Below are 19,618 nucleotides of genomic sequence, written 5' to 3' on the forward strand. Positions count from 1 at the left end.
GAGGTGACTGCTCAGTGATGCACTGCACTGGTGAATAGGATGAGCAGCAAGACTGTAACACTGTGTGAAGCATTTGATATATTGAAGCGATGCCCGAGAGGTGCCGTAAAGTCTTACAGGTTCTCGCAGTATCCCGCAGGCGTGTAATGCAAAAATACATTTTTTACCAATGCTTTGTAATAGTGCTGTGTGTCTGCAGCCCGCCTGCAATTGTGTGCTAAAGAAACACACATTTGGAAATCAGCCCTTTGTGATGTCAAAAATGTATAACCCCACCCTTGTTGTCCCCTTTCAAACATGCAAAAGGGGTAACAGAGCTAAACCTGGCGGTTTTCTGATGGAGAGTCTGAACAGATGGCTGATTAGGCTGTTTCCTGAAGGTCAATAAAATTTAGTGGATGTTGTATTTAGTAATTGTGCGGAACTTCACTACTAGAATCTTGACTTTAAGAGCACTTGGCTGCTAAAAGCTCTATGGAGCACTGACCTGTGTGCATGCATGTTGGCGATGGAGGTATGGTCTGCAGGGCATGTGAAAAAAATAATCTAATTCTCACAGCGCTCTGCCTTTCTTTATGGTCCTGGATGAAAGTGACCTTTGAACAGCATCAGTCCTGGAACTTTTTCTTAAGAAAAAAAAAAAAAAACATTCTGTTTGGTACATCAGTAGGGTTAATACATGCTACGCAGTTCCAAATTTTTTTTAAAATCTGGTCACTGAAGCTCTTTTACATCATTTGCCCATGATGTTCTCCGTCTGCAGTGGCAGATAAGGCAAAGAGGAGAGGCTTCAACCTCACTACAGTAAATCCAAACAGTCAGAAAATCTGGGGGTGGTTTGACCTTAAACCGCCGCCTGCCAAATTGAACCCCCGTATGGCTCTCATTCATTTTCTCTCGCTCAGTCTGCCAAGTAGGAGTAATTGAGGTGATTTTTTCATATTATGCTAACGCCGGTAACCTGGCTTTGTCAGGAGGCCATTAAGAATGTCTTTATTGCATTTCCTCCAGAGCAGATCTTATTTATTTATTGTGCTGTCACTGTTTTGATAAAGGAGGGACTTTACCGGATGATTTTCTTTTTCAACTTTGGAGCTTCTCTCGTGTACGTCAGCAAATGTCTCAATCTAATGTCTCTCCCACGGAAGGTATAGGAGAGAGCATGACATTATAGATTTAGCTTGTTTATGGATTTGTAGTTGATGGTTGAATCACTGTGTCAGCCTTTGCCTGAATATTGTTTAGTTTGGATTTCTATCTGTGCAGGAGGAGAACTGGCTTTTGTTCTGTCCCGTCTCAATACCGCATCGCTAATATGCCCATCCTATGCAGTCTGTTCTCTCAAATTGCACAATACTGCAATTTTGCACTTGCGCGTACAGCATATGGCCGCCCTCCCACATGCACAACCCAAAAACACGCACATGCTGTCGCACACAGGCTCTCACATCAAGATGTCAGGGGCGTCTCTCAGCGTCTCTGACTCAGTACTGTTACCGGGTGGGTGTTGGATTTCCCTGCTTCAGCTGTGGTAACCTGTCAGCGCTGGAAACTACTCGGGGCGATGCTGTGTTTTCTAATCGCTCACGCCGGACACCAACACAGCGATTCTTGATTTTGTTAATGACGTGCGCTTGTCGCAGAATTCCCCCCACTGGAATAGACGCTGAGTGCTTAGTTCCACCCTGAGGATCACTTCCCAATCACACTTTCGGCGAGAGGCGACTGCCAATTCCGAGCAGAGCAGGTTTATTTGAATGATTTAAAGGAATATTTCACTGGAAAGTCATTTCAATAAGGCACAGGCAATGTGCGTTTCAATTCCAGGACTATTTTGTTTTATGGTGCTGTTTTTTTCCAAGCTGTGGCAATAACCCAGCAGTGAAATATTCATGCAGGTGTATGGATAAACGTGTACTTGAGTCCCTGACAGCGAGTCTATTTTGGCCAAAAATACATTTTTAAAGTGTTGTACTGTGAAGGATTTATTCATACTGTTAAACTGTGATACTGTTTTCTCGACCCTCCGCTGTCTCTGTGTGCTAATCGGGGTCAGTTTGGGGAGTATGATGCCACTCGGTAGACCATTAAAATAGAAGAAAAAAAACCCCCCCGAAATGACAAATATGTTCCGAGAGCTTCCCAATAAAAAGCCAACCTGGACTCAACAGTGATGATCAGCAAACCTTCTGTTTCATCGCTTAAGTCACCATCTGGCACACCTCTTTGCTGTTTACCGCAGCACCGTTAAGATACCTTCAGGTTGGCTTGGTTGTGTCTTTAACAATACGGATATAAGATTGATCATAACAATATTAATATCTAGCACGTCGCCTGCTTTGTCACTGCTTGCTTCACTTTTTCACTTTTCCTTGTACCAGTGCCACTAATGCCTCTACGGCAGGGATCACACCACACTGTGCCCTCCCAGAAAGCGCCCTCAGTGGCGTGGAAAGTGAAAAGGAAGTGCGATTATCCCTCAGAAGACTTAAGTTCTAACAGCGGCGCTGTGACCTGCCTGACCCAATACTTAGCGGCTCTCATTGCAAAGTGGGACCCAGGTTCTTGCGCAGTTGCCAGACGGGAACATGATGTGTGAAAAAGCGAGCAAATGGGGCACTTGTCGGAGGGACATATGAGGTGGCACTCTACCTATCTTTTTCCGGGTAGTTTTCCGATGATTTATGAGTATCCCCTTCACGGGGTCCGAGGTGGTGCGGGGGCCAAATCCATTCACAGGTCATTTGCTTCTCATCCAAGCAGCCGGAGCAGCCTTGTGTTTGGTGCCTGGCGCACACTCCACGTGGGGGGGAGAAGCAGGCAGACAGGAATGAATGTGGTCTGCAGCGGTACCACTCAGTACCAGTGCAGACCAAGTCCCAGTTATGTCTGCAAGTGAGATATAATGCATCCGTGCAAGGGAAACCCCCGGCCAGCGCAGCAGCATACCGTTATGAATACGTGTACGTTTTAGTAACATATGGTGGATTGGAGCGAAGCTGCTGTTTCAACGTGGAGCCCGAGTCAACGTGCAGCTCAAATCGAGCTTGAGACAAGAGAAGGGAAACTCATTTTGGAAGCCACTCCCATAGACAGGTGGTATCGGTTTATTCCGCAATTCATTTTTCAAATAACCTTCGAGGAGTGAATGAAAGGGTTCATTTGGAAACTGTCACTCATTGCTGTGAGTTTCAGTTGACTGGTTCATGAGGGTATCTGCAATCACGGTGTTCAATTCGACGTCCTCCCAGTGTTTGTCGAGTGCAAAAGTCAGGGTGTAATTTTTCAGAGACAAAATAATGCACCGCATTCGCTCGTCTGTGATTGTTTTTTTTTTGTTTTTTTTGTGGTTTTACTTTTTCATCTTGACTTGATGCTTTCCTTTTTGCACTCTGCTGGGATTTCCTCTGTCGCAGGCCTCATAATGACATCCAGAAATAGTGCTCGTTGTGCTAAAAAATCTCTTTTTACCGTAATCGGTTTAGTTCCCTATTTACTGCCATTGTTTTGGTAGCAGTGATGTCAATCATGTGGCTTTAGCTGTATTAATCCGAGACACATTTAAAACCGAACTTCTCGTTTAGGGATGGCTTGTTCTTGAAAATTTCTGAGTTTTTCTAAATCCTCCTTTCACTTTGCACACCCCGGTGTGTAGGCATTAATTCTCATCAACTGTGAGAATTCAGACTAGTGCCGGACCAGAGAAGTTGAGTGACTCTGCCGTGCAGAGCTAAATCCGCTGATGGCGAAGCAAGAATTGTTCATGATGTCGACTTTGGAGGAAAAGCAGAGGGAGAGAAGGAGGCGCAGATGGCAAGTATCAAAACAGGAAAATCCATAAAGGAAGCTGTGGGTGACAGATGAGACCCAGACAAGTAATGCCTACTTCTTATAATAGCAGAGAGAAGACTCTGGGCAAACAAGTACCAGCAAGTGGATTAGGTTTGGTGCCGCATCAGTATCTACCTCGGTGTTTTTCCAGCTTTAAATTCCTATTGTTGAATGGAGCGAAATGATCCAGTTTAAGTACGAGCCCGTCTGGCTGAGGATGCCAGTAAACAAGCCTTTGTTTATTTATTTATTTGCTTTTTCATCCTCTAATGTTCGGTCGAAGAGAAATATGGAGACCGTCCCGTCACCGTTTCAGATAAAACACGCACGCAGGGACACACCGAGGCACTTTCTGATTCCCGGCGGATGAACTGTGACCTAAATTTGTCAGCAGTCTGTTACGAACAAAGCAGGTTTTTTAGCCAGCTCACAGCCTCGCACGGTGGCCTGCGCCAGTCACTAGCGGCGCGATGCTAATCCATTTATTCCTGCATCGTCTCACCTGTTGTTCTTTAATCACATTAAGCTGCGAGGATGACAGACAGGGGACCCCCTGGCAGCAGCGTAGCAGATAGGTTCACAAGTTGTCAGAGGACAATCTGCGGTGACACTCAACCACCTCTGGCTGCGTGTGGCGATCTGACTCGGATCAGCAGAAAATGCTGCCGCACCGGGACGTCGCTCACCCACATCAAACAGCCTGTCACCTCACTCGATCAGACGGCTAAACGAGCCAACAACATCGACTTTAGGTGGAAGATGAAACAGGGTGATTTTACTGGAAGCTGTAAACAGGGCTAACTTTGCTATGTGGACTGATTTTCAGTTGATGTTGAGCTAAAAATTTTGAATGCAAATGGAATCAAAAAAAAGTGGAGAAACATGGCTTGCGTTAGGTCTGAAAAGACAAATAAATACCAAATTTGTGTTGAAATTAAGCATCTAAAAAGGCCATGAAACCACATACACGATAAGCTGCATGGATTTGTGATACCTGAAGAGATATTGAAGAGAATATTAACCTTGGTTTGGGTTATGTGTGACCACTCGAGACAAGTGAGCTGTTTTCCTTGTTCTCAGTCTTCATACGAAGGCTGTGACTGAAATAAAGGCAGTCTGCTTCATACATGCCGCCCTCACTATTAAATAAACTTGTAGTTTCTCTCGGGGATGTAATTAGCTGTGCATATAAGGGCGTCTACTCACGTTAGCACTGATTACGGCTGTGCCATGTCGTGTCTCTATCTGGATGCCGTGCAGGCTGCCAGTCAGTTTGGATTGAAAACAGCATCACAACACTTCAACTCCGACAGAGGACTTGTGTTGAATCATTAATTGTTTCTTCAGTGTTTCCTTGAATGCCTTCCAGCGAGACCTCAGATGTGCTTCACCTTTTCTTGAGAAGTGATCAGGGAATAAAAGGGGCCGTGTTCCAAAAGAAAAAAAGAAGAAGACTTCAGAATTAGCCTTGTGGATCGTGTGTATTATGGTCTGTTGGGTGTTCCGTAAGAAAATTATCCAACCCGAGCGGAGCTTCTGCATGGTAAGATCACGCTATCAAACAAGCTCTTGCAGCTGCATTTGCAGAAGGACGGGCTGCACTTACTCTGTATTTGATTTTGTTGATGTCATACTACAGGTCTTTATGAACAGTGCAACGTGCCATGCTTTGTTGAATCTGCTGACGCACTACTAGTTCTCTTCCATTCCGCTGGTGTCCCATTACCTCCCGTGAGAGCACTGAGCTCTGACCTTCGAACTGTGTGTGGAGGTGCATTTTTATCATGGACACGTTTGATTGAAGCGACAGCATGATATTCCTCGTTCTATATTGGTCGAGTTGGATTTTCATACTTGTGATTTTACAGGGGTTCTTTTGGGAAAAAACTGACTTGAAAAAACTACATGCAAACTAACTTGACTCACCATGTATGGAAAATTGTCTTATCTCTCGTGGGGTTTGTCCGTGTTACAGCACTGAAGCAAGCTCTTTATATTTTGCTCATCTTTCTATGTAAGAGGCCGACCTGATTACCATAGTAACGCATCACTGCATGAGAGCTATTTGCTAGCTAGCGTTAGCAGTGAGTGCTAGCTGGCCAATCACAAGGGAGTTAGCCACGGATGGAGCAGGTAGGGGAGGGGGGAAGAGGGTCAAAACAGCCTCTTCAGGTCGATTGAGAGAAGCAATTGTTTTGTTAGGTCTGTACAGCTCAAATTAAGAGTTTCTTTTTATTTTTTACCTTTTTTTATTGTTGGAAACCAAAATTAATTTGCCTGGGACTGGCCATAATAGAGCCCCTTTAATAGGCGTTAATAATCTGTTTACCTCCTCTGTTATTGTCCCTTTCTTGTTATTTCCCCAAGCCTCCACCTCTCTCACTGTCTCTGCCGCGTGCACTCATTTTCTCCTGTCACTTTCGGTCCGGCATTCTCGCTCAGACCATGGGATATAATGAGTCCACATTCTGTCACTGCCTTGATGGAGAGTAAGTGCCGCGATGAGGTAACCTTGTCCCGTCCTACATGTCTGGCAGCGCTCTAATAGTTCTGTCAATCCAGATCCAGCCGTGGGTGAGGCCCTGCTGGAGGGGGGTGTGAGTGGGGGCTGGTGGGAGGGGTCCTCGGCCCGGGCTGGTGCCGGAGACAGACACATGTGTCTAAACCACGACGGATCACCTACAGATCAAAAGACAATCTGTGGGCGCAGTCGTCGCTGCGGACTCTGCCGGTGATAGAAGGAGAGTGAAGGAGGAGCGCGTTCTGCCAGGGAATCAATCAGCGTTTCAACATTTGGCCCACGTGTCCAGCTTTTCCTTTCTTAAGCCCTTTAAAACTGGACTTTTTTTTTTATGTACTTCTCCCTCCAGTCCGAGTTTACTCTCAACCCCGAGCTGAAAATGCAGCATATGGTACGGATTAGCACACGGGAAGGTACCAGTGTATGTCTGTTTTGTTCATGACATCTTTTATTACTAACATATGCCGGTTCCTGCCCCGCTCTCATTTCATTCTCAAAGTGGATCGCCGAACAGCGGCCGCGTTGCGACGAGAGCAGCAAATGTAATTTCTGCCCTGCAAAGAAAAGAAAAACAATCAAACGGTTAACTGTAAATATACTTCTGGCAGCGCGGTCGCTCTGCTAATCGTAGCTTAGACCCAGACGACACGCATTTCCTCCCAGAAACGATGTTAGAGAGCCGCATATTGGTTCCATCTCCTCTTGTTTTTCCTCGGAGGTGAAACAGCTTTTGTTTGTCAGAAATGCTAAATTCTATACAAGTTTGAATGTAATAATGGAACACTTATGTAACAGCACAGTTAAAGATTGTAACCGAAGGTGTTTTTCCAGTAATGGCATTGTAGGTCTTGCTTACATCGGGGTCTTTGCGAGTCACTTAGTTACTGGTTATATAGTAAAAGTCACAGTGCTGTTCTTGCTCTCTTTGTGATCGGATTTAAACTTAAAACACGTGATTTGAATCGCTGCGCAACGTCAAAGTCAGCTTCTTTTTTTCCCCCTCATCCCCCGTTTGTTGGGAGGTTGGTATCGGTCTGTTCCCTGGCAGAAGCACAGAGCTATCTTGACTCAGTGGTCATTCTACTGCTGACAGTAACAGAGATTTCTGCAGAATGACTTTCGCGACAAGGGAATCCCCCTAAAGTAAACCCAAAACCTCTCAGTCATTTGCTAGAGTTCGCCACAGCATTGAAGTATCCATTTCCCTTCTATGTGAACAAACCTGACATGAGCCCAAACCCGAGCTTTATTGGAAAATTGAGTGAGAATTTGACGTCAAGTTACCGACATTGAGTTACCATCCTTTTAAATGTTGTTCAAATGTTTTAAATCAAATTTTAAATTCTTCCGTCCAGTTCAATATTTCTTTTTAACAAGCAGTACTTGTATCCTTTAGCTGTTGCTAGCTTAGATGACAGAAGCACAGTGATTATACCGACATCCGTCATCTGATTAGAAAGATGTTTTATTTTAGATTGTGAATATTATGTATGCTACATAAGACAGATAGTGGTGTGTCATTGAGAATGTTGTCGAGAATGTGGAGATCTTGTTTTTAGCCTAGTATGTCACAAGCTGGAAATGAGTCGTTTTTTTTGGGTCAGCTCTTCTTAATCTTGTTGCACAAATGTGCTTTAATCGCAAATGTATAACATTTTTTTTTTTTGCGGCGAAGGTAAATTTTTGGGAATACACCCACAACGCTGTTAGCAGAACAATGGGGATTAAAGGCCACCGCAAATGAGTAAGCCTTGTCGTTGTGCTGCAACTGCTCTTTTAGTTTAGTCACTGCGCTCGGACAGACAGGATTTCGGAGCTCCCGCTGACTCACGGTGGATTGAGAGGAGCTGAGAGGATGACACGCCACCGGGGAACCAGGTGTGTCTGTTGGTTTCCTACCTGACAGCCTGATGTTGTATCAGCTTAGCCACATGCCCGGCTCTGATACTCACCGTCTAGAACACAGCTGGAGGAACGGAAGGGCTCTCGGAGGATGTTGATTCATGCCTGCAGGAAGCGGCTGCTCACTGTCAGAGCGTCTCCAAACATGCTCAAGAAGTGCATTCGTACGGATTTGCGGCTTTGCATGAATGTTACATGTTCCAGCCCGTGGGGCCGGGTCATGTTTGTGGCGCCTTTGTTTACCCCCCCCCACCCCCCGGAGATGGAACTATATATCATGCCGTGCTGCATGATGCAGTATATGTATGCTTTTGATTTGTCCTGGAAAAGTTTCTGAGTGTATATTAAACCGCTTAAAGCAAATGACAGTATCCCACATACCCTGAAAACAAGAGGCCGCCCATTTTTTTTTTTTTGTCTGTGCACGAGCGAGTGTGGCACATGAGACGGGGGCTACGCCGAGATCTGAAGTGAACTATTAGGGTCGCCTCTGCTGGCGAGGCAGTGCTGCAAACATCCAGTTTGGTCTATTTGCTAGCCTGTCAGCAGCATGAACCCAGTGGGCTAAGCGGCACCTAAAAGCTGTGCCGCCACTGCGACTATTCAGCTGCGGCGCCGAAAAAGATAGATGACAGTGGCTTAGAGGGGCCGAGGCAGGAGAGGCAGCGGAGTAATGAATTGCTGATGGAGGGCAATCGAATACAGCAAGATCACTAAATCACCAAATCCGAGCAAGGATTATTGTGTGGAGTATCTCAAGGTCCTTGGTGTCTTAAGGTCGGATTTGTTATTTATTTTTAACCAAGTGCAAGCTTGATGCAACCGCTGAAATAGAACCGTGAATTTGAAGGGCAATCTTGTGTTGCCATGAATATATTCCAAGTCCCAGCACACAAATATCGAGTAAACTCAGAATTGGCATCCAGCGTTTAACTACGAGACTGTGCATAAACAGATTATTCTTACAGAAACACTAAAAGTCCCAAAATCCCAAATCCAATCCCAGCCTGTTGGTGCCTCTAGAAACTCAGTGGAAATAATCTTGAATTTAAATTGCATGGTTCGCAGAACAGGTCTGCAACCTGTGACTAAAATCACCAAGGGTATTGTTGAGCAGGGTAAACAAAACAACACATTTTGAAATTTCTGAAATTATTTGGCTTTGAAAACCTATTTTCCTTAATTTCTACTTTCACATTTTCAGACATCTTTCAACCCCTAGAGCTGTTGGGTTAGGGTTAGGGTCACAGCTAACCCCTCCTGGGGGCGACTGCTGATGGATGACAAGTTAATTCCCACTTTGGTTCACCTCAGTTTTCACTTAAGCTCGGCAGACTCTCAGTCACCAGCTACTGAAGGTTGAATGAAACATATCTCCACTGAGGTTCCTCATCAAGCTCCCCCCGCATAGAAATAGTTCTGGACAAAGTCCCCCACCAAAAGCGTTCCTACTATTATTTTTAACAATGCTAAATCTAGCGTTGACTAGTGATGCCTTGTGACTGCAGCTGCGTGCTGGGTGATGTTCCGGGGGTCAGATTCCTTTGTGAAAACGGGTTGCAGGGCAGTGAAGACCCCGTCCCTACCACGCCCTTTCCCCACCACTTCAGGGTTGTGTGATAAAAAATGCAGAGGCACAGTGCTCGCTGCCAGAGGCAGACGAATGATGTCGACCCAGGGGTTACCCCATTCCGAGGGGGTGGGGGGGGGGGTAAAGTGCTTATCGCGTAGACATCACAGTGCGTGAAGGGAGCTGAGAAAAATGGCAAAGTATACCACCGTTTTTTTCCCCCTTATCTATTGAACGACTTGCAGTATGAAGCAGCTTCAGGGGCTCCGCGGCTTCAAGTTGTTGCGTGTTTCTGTCCCCAGTGGAACAGGTAAACGGATTGACGAGGGAGCAGGGGAAGAGCTGGCGTAGCACGTATTTAGGAAGGTACAAGCAAGGATTTTAAATCCGTGTCATCGCACGTGTCAGAGGGTGAGATGACTCGCTGTCGGTTCGCTCTGCTGAGGCTGGCTAATCTTATGCTGACTGATGTGGGTGATGGCACAGCACCGCCGCTGCTCCTGCCTCTGCCGCTGCTCTAATGTCACGGACTGTACTTGATCCGGGACCAGAGATGAGCTGTTTGAATGGGCTGCGGGAGTTGATTTCCGCCCGGAACATGGATAGCTATTCACCATGCAGTACAAATGTAGGCCATTTGCCCCGTCCGATCCATTTTCATGAAAAGGCGTATTGTACTGCTCATCGGAGGGATAAGTGAACCGCTAGTATCCAGATTCTTACTTGGGGCAGCCGTCGTCAAGGTCAAGAGGGAATGTGTGCAGATTGATGCTCGACACAGCGGCGACGCTCACTGTATAATCACAGCTAGGGGAAGCTTCAGCTGCGACAATTTATGCACAGAGGATTGAGTCTTTGTGATGCAGACCCCAGAAAATGAATCATGTCTGACTTATCAGATGAGGCATGCCTCTCAAGGCCCGAATGTCAGCTGGAGAGGAGGGAAAAGAAAAGAAAAATTAGATACGGCAGGGATGATTTTGATCTGCTCAGGAACCTGGGACAGATAAATCACTGAAGCCACCAGCTGACAGTCACATTTTGGAGACTTTTCTCCTTTTTGGCGGACTAAAAAATGGCATTTGAAAGCAGCTAAAGTAGTTGGAAGTGATTAGTTTCGGAAGAGCTGACGTTGTGAAATGATTCCGAGAGGAACTTATGCATGAGCTCTGGAGGGTTTTTTTTTCCCTTCCCTCCACATCTGTGCGTCTGCAGCACTCTGTGGAAGTAAAGCATATGGAACCGTTAGGATGTGTTTTACTTTGGAAGTATTCCCCCTCCCCCTTACTCCTTTTTCCGTGTGGAAGCTCTATATGCTGCCCACATGACTTGTTCACTTGCAGTTTTTCTCATGTAGGCTCCAAGCGTTAAGGTGGAGCTGCTCTAAGAACTGATGAGGTGTCTGGGGCTCCATTATGGGCAACTTCTGCACACTGATGTCATAGAGTTGGTGCCAAGCGCGTTTTGGCACACACTTCTGGGACTTTTTTTTTTTTGCTTTCTGCCTTTCTTGTGTCATTTATCTCAGTCATGAGCCTTTAACTGTCAACTGTAAAAGAAAAAAAAGAAGAACCTTCAGTGTTTATGGCATAGGTTCAGAAAGGTGCTAGAAACATTCCATGAACTAACATTTTGTTCCATATTGTAGAGCCATGCAGATGCAGCCCTGCACCGCCATGATGGCAAGCGCTCTTTCCACCACATGCCAAATGTGCTCCACTGGATGGAGATCTGGTGACCGTGCCTTCAAAAGTGTCCAGATCTCACAGGTCCAATGACATGCCAGATCCTATAGGTTCACTGAGCTCACTGTCATGTTCAGGAAAGCAGTTTAAGCTCATTGGAGCTTTGTGACATGGTTCAATATCCTGCTGGAAGTGGCCACCGGAAGATGGCTACAGCATGGTCATAAACAGATTTACGTGGTCAGGATCAATGCGTACGCCACAATCAGTAGGTGCTAAGTGGCCCAAAATGCTCCAACAAGATCTCCTCCAACGCCACCAGCTCTTTCTGAACTCTTGACACAAGGCTTGATGGATTCATGTTTTCATGTTGTTTACATTACATCTTGGCCCTACCAACCAAATGTCACAGTGGAAATCGGGACTCGTCAGACTATACAGTGTTTTTCCCCCCCAGTCTTCAGTCCCTCTATTGTTCAATTATGGTGTTCTTTTGCAAATTGTATCCTCCGTTTCCTGTTTTTCACCGATATGAGCGGCACGCAGGGACACTGTGGCCCATCTGCATCAACAGTGTTCAACATTTTGCTGACGGTCCTCTGCATTCTTTGGAAGCAGCGAGTGGCGGATGTGACTTCCTTTATGCCCTCTTTCATCTTTCTGACTCAGACCATCATGGATACATTTCTACAACCATTTGTCCTAATTTGGATCTTTGTTTTGAACTTCAGCCTGTCGTCTTTACCTCATCGTCTACATGGCTAAATGAATTGTGTCGCTGTTTGATGACTGTCTTAGATATTTACTCAGACATGCACTTGGCACTGTGGCTGGTGAGTACATGTGCCATCTGCCAGCAAACACGGTGTCACTCTAATAGGCAGTATTTTGGGTTATGAATGGCCATGATGTGTTATTGCCAAGCTTTTAAGCACTTAATCGTCTAAACTACATCCTAGAGGGCAGGTTGGGAGTCTTTGGCTCGCAGTTTCTTCCAGTTATTTTTGACAGACCAGTCAAAATGTCGTGGTTTGCCTAAAAATTAGATTCAGGGTTTCTTTGAAGGTATCCCTGATACCTTGCTTGCTGGACCTAACTTTATTTAGGTTGTATATGATATTCCTGATTTTGGATGCAAGGGCTCAGTGACACATTCAACATTGTCACCAGGGCCAAAGCTCCACAGTGATTTTTTTTTTTATTTGTTTTGTTTTACCATGGATGCAGATTGAGCCAAGGAAAACGCTTCAAAGCACCCTCGTAGTTGCACAACGGTGTCACATCTGATTATCCGAGCACCGTTTATGACACAAACCTCGCTTTGTTTGCCTTTTCTGTCCTTGCAAACGCAGCAAGGTCCGCACGCAGCCTCTCCTCGGCAAGTGCTACTGCTGGCTGCAGGGGGCCAGGGTTCATGTCTAATTGTTCATTGTTTATCAGTGTTTGAACTTGCTTCAGTCTCGCATGTTCACAGGCAGCTCAAGTCAGGAAAATTACCCCATGACATCACAGTCGACATTCCCTCAGTAGACCTATTTGGATGATACAGCGTATTACACACAGGAGATCCGCCATTGGTTTGTGGTTACGCTGGCTTCTGGGGTTTTCGCCTCATGATGTAATGAAGGAAAGATGGCAGAAAGCCACATGAAGAAAGAGGTCCATTACAAGAGCAGCATTCCCTGATACACCAGGAAAAGCCTCCAAAACATGCTTTATGATTACAGAACCGATCTTTGGTTAAAGCAGGAAAATGCACTGTAGTTACGTCAAACCCGAAAGCTGTTTTGTACTTGAGTTGGCTCAAACACAATGTCCTTTTATCACCAGAATCACTAATGGAACCAACTTAATACCACCAGGAAGAACATTCTGACATTCTCATGGAGTGCGATTGAGCATTCATTCAACAAACAGGTAGCTGCTGATTTGCGCACCTTGACGGCTATAAGTAGAGGTTTGGAGCAATTTCTGTCCAGCTGCTGTCGCTATTACACAGGGTTTGATTGGGAGCGTTGTACGAAAAGAAGGGGGCATTTCCCTTTTGGCTCATTTAGTGGGGCACATACGTAATCAAACTGTGGTCCCATGGAAAAGGTGGTCTCAGTATGGTTCCCTGGAGCCTGGACTCATTCAATAGCAGTGAGAACTGAACCCAGCCAGCTGCCAGAGTCTTGATATGTTCTGCCTGCCAACAGGGACCAAAAGATTACTTGTGAGAAAAAGGTTTTGTACCTTTGTGTATTTTTTGTCTTGCCTCTGGACTGTTGAACGGAACATGCAGCTAGTAACTAATGATTTCATAAACGCCGTTTTTGAGCGGGGTGTCTTGGAAATGTCTGCCAAAGTAATGGCAAACCATTTTACCTCCTTGGTTGTTGTGGTTGTCATGACGCCATCCCACAAAGCAGAACAATACTAATATGAATGAGGCAGTGGCAAAAAGACATGAAAATAGTCCTGTGAAGGTGTGTGCTTTGTCCCACCGAGGAAATCCGTTTTGGAACGATGCAAAAAATAAGTGAAGAAAAAATAAACTTACATAAATACAGACACGATATTGGCTTTTCTGCCAGTTCTCTGCAGGCATTGCACTCATGCATTTGTGTATGTGAGTCAGAGCCATGGTATTGTTTGCAAGCATTTACATTTGAGGCAAATAAAGCCAATGCACGTGTCTCTGTGATCGTGATGCATACCGTGCAATGTATATTGTACGGAGCAGGGGTGATAAATCAGCCCTCTGTCATCCTTGTTTACTACTGCACACTGAATTTTCCTTGTATGGTGCCCAGGTGGGAAGAAGATCAATTTGTCATACTGTGTCTGGGGTCCTTCACCTTTGTGTGCTCTCATTAGACTCTCTGCTGTGTCATCTTTGCCCACATCCTCCGTCTGATCCAGCTTTTGAAAGAGCCCAGCGAGCACAGCAAGGGATGATCAGACAGAGAAGTGGAAACACTCTTTTTTTCCCTCCACATCTAGAGTTAAATATGCGCCGTTAGCTTTTCAAACACATAAAATGCTCTAACTTGAGAATAAAGTCCCTCTCGGATTCCTCTCCTCAATTGTGAAGCCATGCGGGAGAGATTTGGCTGTAGTGTTGAGGAGCAATTTAGGATGAGGTAAAAATCCTCTAAAGAAAGACGGCTTGTTTGGTTAGAACACCACTGTTTCTGGGGGGTTGGAGAAAAACAATGGATGTTTGGGAGAGAAAAGATCTGTGATTTCTGAGACACCTGCACACCATTTACATCGCCAAAGTATCTGTAAAACAAAGCCAAAAAACTTCAAAACACAAAACCAAACCAAACTGGGATCAGTAGTCAAACATGCTACAGGCCAAATTGCATGTTTGCCCAGAAAGCAGGAACAAGCAGCGTGTGTGATATTGACGGAAGGTTGCCCTTAGAGCAGTTTGGGGATCACATCTCTTTCCTGCTGACTTAACACCAAAGCTGAAAATAACAACGTACAACGACAGAATGCAGTTAAATACAATCCGCCATGACAGCTACACAGTGTATAACTTGTTGACGACCAGTCGACAGCCAAAGAGCTGAATCGACATCCCAATGGCGGAACGGCGGATGTGTCTGGTAAAGGTAGTGTTTTCTAGCTACACTGGTTCATTTATTAAAAAAAAAATTGAAGGTGAATCCTTATAAAGACAAAGAGGACACAGAGTCATAATGACCAGCCTGAGACACCAAGAGACGAGATGATGGATTCGGGGAATCGGCAAAGACGCGGAAGAAAAACTCCTCAATGTCAAAGTTTCATATCAACAAGATGTTATCCCAAAAGCGCACCTAGAATGCAGCATATTTAGCCCTCTGTTTACAGCCTCTTGTGAAAATGAGAAAGTGATTACGTTGCTCGGTAGCCATCGCTGACGCAAGAGAGGTATCAATACTCTTTGTGATCCCACAAAGGCCTTTGTCCCAGAGTTGCCTGTTTTAGCCCAGACGTTTTCTAAAAGTGGACTAAGCAAAAGAAGCAAAGCATCGACTCCTGGATCATTAGTGGGGAGCTCACTGACCGGCTGGAGACACATTGGACTGTTAAAAACAACCCTTGTGTGGTGATCTTTGCACAATATGGGATTTTGAATCGCACCTGTGATGCAAACGCCTGCGTTTTATGGTCCTTGTGCCAGACTGTTTCATTTGGCTGTGGCCAGTCTGCTAAATTTATTAGACTGGTGGCTGGCGGTAGCAGCATATATTTTTTTTAAATTTTCACTGCAGAGCTTTTTCGGAGCGGTATAAACTCAAGGTACTCTTGTGTAAAAAGCAAGGCGCATTTTTTGGGAAACCTAACGATGCATGCGTTTGACACGAGACAAAGGTATGTTCAACATTACGGGACATTAACACGGCATGACATTACATTCATTACCGTGTAGGTGAAAGTTCCATTCTGATTCCATTCTGATCTCTCCTCCTCGGCGCTGTTACGGCCTGCAGGACGTTCACCCTTTTACGTTTGATTCATGGCAAGAGCTGCTTTTTTACGGCCCGCGACACCCTGCAGGTCGGAAACCATACACACCTACAAAGGGAATTAGTGCGTAAACCTTTTGAACCGGCCCTCTGCTTTGGTCCAGCTGCATTCATTTCCCCCCACCCCCTTTTGCTCTGGCAGAATCATTGCCTTTTGCCTTGACTCGCTCCGGACTCGGTAAATGCACCTTCGCAGGTGTAATGGCTCGGTATCAGATATCATAGGGCCTGCCAGCGAGTTCAGACAAACCACTCAATTAATTTCTGCAGGTGAAAAGTGCACAGCCCGGGAAAAGGTCACGCTGTTCACTCGACAGTAGCGGCTGGGATCTGCCATTGGAGTTACTGTTTTTTTTTTTTTTTTGGTTTTAACAAGCACATTAACACCGTGGCCTCTGAAAAGGTCGGATCAATTTCCAAACAAGGCCAATTACTTTGCGCGCGCTCATATCTTTATCCCGTGTCATTTTCCTTTTTTTTTTTTCGAGGGGCAGGATTGAGAAATTTGTCTCCAGGTCTTGAGGAGAAGTGGAAGAAGACGGAGGGACGGTGTGTGTGTGCGTGTGTGTGTGTCACTGGTGTGCAGGAACAGTCATTAGTTTGTCTGCAGGGGGCAGCTTTATTGCCTCCCTCTCGTGTTAAGTCAATCCAGCGTTTTTTATTGTGCTGCCCTTGTCCCGCGTCCCGCTGACAGCCCCGTGTTGTACAGCTGTTATGTTGACGCGCGTTCCCCGGGTCAATCAGCGCAGCGTTCTGGACGGGCGAGCCAGCGGTCGGTCTGTCAGCCCTCCAGCTCGAGGCCGCCCGTCGAAGGCAGCCTGACGGCGGGCGCGGCGCCCGGTTTCCCCCGCTGGATGGCTGCAGGCCAGCAGCCAGGACGGCCTCCAGCGACTGATGTCACCCGCTGCCTCTCCGGTGTCAACACCCTCTGACGGGACGCACTGTGTCCTCGGACATTTGTCGTTCCCGAGGGACGTCTGCGAGTGGTGGAGCCATCTAGGCATTTTTTTTTTTTTTTATATATATATATATCGAAGCTGGTTCTTTTGTCCTTATTTTAGCCAGCGCTCAGCCACTGGAGCTCAAAGAACGTGCGGATGAATAGTAATGTGCAGATGCTCCTGAGCGCTGATTACAAGGGTCGACAACAAAGGCCTATTCCTGGGCTGTAGAAGTCGCTGATCCGGAGCTGCCAGCGAGCGATTGTGTTTCACACGCTCCCGCAGGCTCTGGCTCCTCCCTCCTCCGCCACCCCCGCCAACCCCTCCCGGTCCCGCCTCGTGCAGCGCCCGGGAGTCGGGACGCGGCTATCACTTCTTCCCACCGAAGGGCAGCAGCTCCTTCGCTCCAACCTTCACACCGCGTTTCCGTCTCCTCCGCGTTTCGGGCTCGTGTGTCACAAGGTCACACCGAGACGCGGCAGAAGTTCTTCTTCGCCTCGGCCTGACGCAGTCACCGCTGGCAGCTTGTATCTCCATCACGGCGGTTTGACGGACGGAGGTATCCGTCAGGCCGCTGCCTCCAAATCCTCTCGGGTCTATTGAATGTCCATCAGTGTCTCCCTGTTTTCATTGTGTTATTTATTTATTTATTTTTTTAGTTGGATGGGGGATTTTGCTCCCCACAAGTCCTAAACCCAATTAATCTCTCGTCACTCTGTTTTCTCCCTCTCCGTATCTTTGTGTTCTGCTCAGAAACCTCTCCTGTGGTTCCCCGAAGGTAATCATGAGTCACATTGCTTTTTTAGCAGAGTACGATGCCCTCATTTTGAATACCTTGTACTGCCAAAAGGGGAACGAAACATTTTCCAAATTAAATTGATTATTTGATGCTTAATAATTGGGAAGATCTATCGTGAATTTTCTGCAAACTATGTTGTTTTAATTGGACAAAAGTAAAGTGCTAATGAAGGTTATAAAGGACGAATATTATAATCACTCATTATATAGTGAATGACATTTTTCTTTTTATTTGAAATTGTCCCCTCTCGTCGGCTTTCAAATTTGGAACATTGTTAGCTGCCTAATAATAGATTTGCACACAATCGATAGGTGGCGCTATACATCTGGCGGGTTTGCAAACTGCCAGTGTGGACACAAGAGGAGCAAGAACAAGAAAAGACTCGACGAGCTTGTTAATATTTTTTTGCGTTTAATACAGTTTGACATTTTTAAGAACACACTAACAGTGTGTAAGGGCAGTAAGGCCCTTTTAATTAATTTGACACGCTTGTTTCTTGAATTTGTTTCAAGGTGAAAATATGACCATACCTGCTGCCTTTCGCACTCCAACATCTCCAGTGTAGCGCAGGGTAACAGGATGAGTATACAGTATAGCAGCCCGCTTCCTTATTTGGGCATGCTTGCCTCCGCACGTCCTGTGTGTCCAACCTGGTCTCAGTTTGACAAACATTCCCGACGATGGAAGACTTCGCGCTCATCAAACGCACTGGACTTCCAGGCTGCTTCTAGGGATATTATACTGTTGAAAAGAGTCATTACTATTATTACTTTAATGAACAAAAAAAATCTTCCATTCACTGTCCCTTGCCTGCGCCTCCTTTGCATCTGCCTCTTTAAGCGTGCCTTGGAATCAGGCCGCGTGCAACGCAAATAAACATTCAAAGCCGAGCGGGATGTTTTATCTCCGTTTCATATCCAGTTACTTTTTCTCCGGTCGGAGGAAATTATTTCCTACTGTACTTTTATCGGCGGAGTGCACTCGCATCTCTTTTGTTTGTGCATGCGTGCGCACGCTCACACACACGCGTACACAAAGAACCCCCCCACCCCACCCCCCACGCGCAGCGTGGTTGCCGTCTGGTGCAGAGGCGTCTCCTGCAGAGTCCGATTACCTGCCGTTCGAGGGGTTATTTTCTGCTCGCGCGCCCAAGGTGTTTTCTTGCGCCGGGCCGATAAAGCAAAAGAAAATCCCTTCATCTCCCCGCTGACCCTATAACTCTATCAGGCTCTTTCTTTCTTCTGTTTGCGACCCACGGCAAATAGATGGACGGCCAGCACCGTGCCGTCCCCGCGGGGAGGATATGAATGGCTTGCCAGTTGTTCATTGGCAAATACGAGTTCCCTGGAAAATACACTTTCCCCTCAGGAGTCCGGTGCCACCGCTGGGGCACAAGCTGCTGCTCTGACTCCAGTCCACCGCCTCCTTTCCATTCATGAGCTTGTGGCCTTTCAGCGTGCCGCCGTATCTGGATGCGTTCGGGAAACCGTTCGGCCGCAAGTGCCAGACGGCCTTGGCCAGTCATGAACAATATTCAAAATAGAGTAGCGTTTTAAAGGATCCCTGTTGGAATACTGCTCCGGCTAATTAGAAGCGCAGATTAAAAAGCAGTCGCGCAGCCTCGTCTCATTAATGCATTTATTGATTGCCGGGGGCTGGGAGTGAGGCGGTATAATAAGTGCTTTTCAGATCGCCGCCGCCGCCGCCGCCATTAATGCTGTTTCGCTGTTTCGGTCTTTCGCGGCTGATCGATGCGGCTTTCCCTGTTCCTGTTGCTGTTGTTGCAGTTGACGGAAGATTCAAAGTGTTTTCCCTTCTTCCGCGAGCAGGCAGGGTTTGTGCAAATCCAGCTCGCCCTCATCTC

At 46.3% G+C, this 19,618-nt stretch overlaps 1 protein-coding gene across 2 annotated transcripts in view; it reads left to right on the forward strand.

The window, feature by feature from the left end:
* btbd11b (BTB (POZ) domain containing 11b) overlaps positions 1 to 19,618 on the forward strand; it is a 71,793-nt gene that overhangs the window by 5,050 nt on the left and 47,125 nt on the right. The gene's annotated exons all lie outside the window — the stretch shown is intronic.

This window comes from Nelusetta ayraudi, unplaced genomic scaffold, assembly GCF_046127955.1.
Source record: "Nelusetta ayraudi isolate G7.1 ecotype Tasmania unplaced genomic scaffold, CSIRO-AGI_Nayr_v1 ptg000009l, whole genome shotgun sequence".
NCBI lineage: Eukaryota > Metazoa > Chordata > Actinopteri > Tetraodontiformes > Monacanthidae > Nelusetta > Nelusetta ayraudi.